The sequence below is a fragment of the Trichechus manatus genome, unplaced genomic scaffold, assembly GCF_000243295.1.
Source record: "Trichechus manatus latirostris isolate Lorelei unplaced genomic scaffold, TriManLat1.0 scaffold00107, whole genome shotgun sequence".
Taxonomy (NCBI): domain Eukaryota; kingdom Metazoa; phylum Chordata; class Mammalia; order Sirenia; family Trichechidae; genus Trichechus; species Trichechus manatus.
In genome coordinates, this window is record NW_004444043.1 from 7,384,372 (window position 1) to 7,388,471 (window position 4,100).

Genomic DNA, 4,100 nt, shown 5'->3' on the forward strand with positions numbered 1-4,100 from the left:
GGGACGGCGTGGTGCTTCTGCCTAGACCGCCATCTTGCCGGAGTCTCCCGATTTATGATCTTAAAGACAGATCTCAGAGACACTGTATCAACCTTGGGTGCCACATATTTTAATGACAATTTTATTTCAAGTGATGAAGGTCATTCATAATCCTTGCTTATTCGAAGCCTCCCTAATACTCCATAGTTCCTTCTGGGTTTTCAGCATCTGAAGGTGCCTTTCAGTTGAGATTCAATTCCAGAGCCAGTCCATTCAAGGTCTGTCTCAGGAACCAAGGAGAAACTTCTCACTCGTTAATACCTTTACGTGAGTTTGTGTCTTCATTTGGCTCAGCTAACATTTCACAATCAATTACAAGGAGGAATAAGTGAGCCCATGTGATTTGGCGTATTTTCAGGCCATCTCCTACTGCCACTTTTGGTACATGAGTTGGTTTCTCTGAGAGCTACAGGCAAGAATTGAATCATGACATACACTGCCCCTTACCCTCCACTCCATAATAATAGAAGAATTCTTCAGATAAAAGACACATAAGGTCAGTCTTTCTAATGGCTGGGTATACTGATTTCATAGTAATAAAAGAAGAAAACTCATCAGAGATATGTACTCCATACTGGAGGAAAGCAGATATCAAAATATGCAGAGAAAACGTAGACTCTAAATTTTAATGGAGATTTAAAAATATGAATATGAGAGTATATTTTAAACTGAAATAGGAATAATCTCCAAAAAAACAAAGCAGTGAAACTGTTAAAGGAAATCATTGAAGAACTAAAAAGTATAGAATGGCAGGGGAGTAAGGGTGTGGGGAGATATATATTCTAGAATTCTTTAGACAGTTTGGCAAACAACCACTGCCGACCAGTCAATTCCAACTCATAACAACCCTATAGGACAGAGTAGAACTGCCCCATAGGGTTACAAGGCTGTGATCTTATGCAAGCATACTACCACATCTTTCACCCAAGGAGCAGCTGGTGGATCCTACCTTTTGGTTAGCACCCAAGTGCTTGACTGCTGTGCAACCAGGGCTCCTGATAGAATGGCAAAAGGGTGTTAAACAATGTCAGCAAAGGAAGAGTCCATTTTCAGTTGAAAACTGTATATAATACTGACGACAACAGAGATATTTTAGAGCTCTATCCAGGAAGGTAAAGAAAACAACAATAACACAGAAGATGTAGTCCAGCTTCTTGACAGAGGCACTGTAATGATTAGAGGCGAGAGAAGGAAAGCAGAACTATTTACTCCTGTTTGCTAGTATGCATTTTATAGAAGATAATGATCTTCAGACTTTAAAGTTAAAGACTACGTGGCTTACACAGCATCCTTGGATTAAATAGAACAGGTAAACATTTTCATAGCACAATGCTCATCATGCATTTAGTGTCTACTCTGTGTCAGGAATTGTCCTCTGCGGTCTACATAAACCTCTATCCTTCCCAACAAACCTATGAGATTGATATTATCATCCTGGTTTTACAACTGAGAAAACGGAAACTTAGATAAAATCAAATGCTCATGGTCACACAACTGTAACTTGTAGAACTAAGAGATATCTGATTTAAAAATCTACGCATGTCTACAATACCAGGGTGTAAAGATAGAGGTCTTGAGGCAACTAATAACATAGTTGCAAAAACACTGCTGGTGGTGGGTCAGATAACGCCAAAAATGACAAATTTGCTAGACAATTGGATATGATCTAACATATTCAGTATTTTTTTTATTGTCCTTTAGATGAAGGGTTACAGAAGAAATAGTTTCTCAGTAAACAGTCAGTACACATATTGTTTTATGACATTGGTTACTAACCCCATGACATGTCAACACTCTCCTTCTCAACCTTGGAGGATCTTTTTTTTTTTTTGTTAAAATATACGTAGCCAAAGATACACCATTTCAAAAATTTCTACATGTACAATTCAGTGACATCAATTACATTCTTCCAGTTGTGCTGCTATTCTCACTATCCTTTTCCAAATTATTCCATCAACATGATCTTTAACTCACTGTCCCCTAGGCTTCCCATCAAGCCTTTTGAGTTGCTGTTGTCAATTTGAGTTCACATAGGTAATTCTTTTTTTTTTTTTTTTTTGTACTTTAGATGAAGGTTTACAGAACAAATAGTTTCTCATTAAACAGTACACATATTGCCCTATTATAATGGTTAACAACCCCACGACATGTCAACACTGTCCTTTCTCAACGTTGGGTTCCCTGTCACCAGCTTTCCTATCCCCTCCTGCCTTCTAGTCCTTGTCCCTGGACTGCTGCGGCTCATTAGTCCCATTTTGTTTTATGGGGCTTTCCAATCCCTGGCTGAACGGTGAATCTCGGGAATGACTTCATCACCGAGCTAAACGGGTGTCTGGGGGCCATATTCTCTGGGTGTCTCCAGCCTCTGTCAGGCCAGTAACTCTGGCCCTGCTTTGTGTGTGTTAGAATTTTGTTCTACATTCTTCTCCAGCTCTGTCCAGGACCCTCTGTTGTGATCCCAGTCAGAGCAGTCAGTCTCATACAATATTTGTTCTTTTGTGATTGACTTATTTCACTCCAGTTTGATCCATGGTATGAGATGCTTCACAGATTCATCATTGTTCTTTACCGTTGCATAATATTCCATTGTGTGTATGTACCATAGTTTGTTTATCCATTCATCTGTTGATGGGCATCTAGGTTGTTTCCATCTCTTTGCTACTGTGAACAATGCTGCCATGAACATAGGTATGCATATGTCTATTCGAGTGACAACTCTTATTTCTCTAGGATATATTCCTAGGAGTGGAATTTCTGGATCGTATGGTATGTCTATTTCTAGTTTTCTAAGGAAGCGCCATATCATTTTCCAAAATGGTTGTATCATTTTGCATTCCCACCAGCAGTTCATAAGTTTTCCAATCTCCTGGCAGCCCCTCCAACATTTGTTATTTCCAGTGTTTTTGATTCTTGCCAGTAATGCCTGGGTGAGACAGTATCTCATTGTGGTTTTTAGTTGCATTTCTCTAATGGCCAGTGATCACGAGCATTTCACATGTGTCTGTTGGCTGCTTGAATGTCTTCTTTGGTGAAGTGTCTGTTCATTTCCTTTGCCCATTTTTTAATAGGATTCTTTGTCTTTTTGTTGTAGAGGAGTTGGATTTTCTTGTAGATTATAGAGATTAGAACTTTGTCTGACTTGCAGTGTCCAAAATTTTTTTCCCAGTCTGTAGGTTCTCTTTTTACTTTTTTGGTGAAGTATTTTGAAGAGCATAGGCATTTGATTTTTAGAAGATCCCAGTTATCTAGCTTATCTTCTAGGGTTTGTGTGTTGATGGTTTGTTCTGTATCCTGTTAATGATGTGTATTAAGGCCTGTAGTGTTGGTCCTATTTTTTCTTCTACGAACTTTGTAGTGTTTGGTTTTATATTTAGGTCTTTGATCCATTTTTAATTAGTTTTTGTATATGGTGTGAGGTATGGGTCCTGTTTCATTTTTTTGCAGATGGATATCAAGTTTTGCCAGAACCATTTGTTAAAAAGACAGTCTTTTCCCTATTTGATGGACTTTGGGCCCTTGACGAAGATCAGGTGACTGTGGGTGGATGGATTTACATCTGGTTTCTCAATTCTGTTCCATTAGTCAAGGTATCTGTCGCTGTACCAGTACCAAGCTGTTTTGACTACTGTAGCTGTGTAGTAGGTTCTGAGGTCAGGTAGTGCAAGTCCTCCTACTTTATTCTTCTTCTTCAGTAGTGCTTTACTTATTCGGGGATTCTTCCCTTTCCATATAAAGTTAATGATTAGTTTTCCATCTCTTTGAAGAATGTTGGTATTTGGATCGGGATTGCATTGTATCTGTAAATTGCTTTGGGTATAATTGTCATTTTCACAATGTGAGTCTGCCTCTCCATGAGCATGGTATGTTTTTCCGTTTATGTAGATCCCTTTGGGTTTCTTGCAGTAGTGTTTTGTTGTTTTCCTTGTATAGGTCTTTTACGTCCCTGGTTAGATTTTTCCTAAGTATTTTCTTTTTTATAGGGGCTATTATAAATGGTATTGTTTTCCTGATTTCTTTTCATTGTTCTCCTTATTGGTGTATAGGAATCCAACTGATTTTTG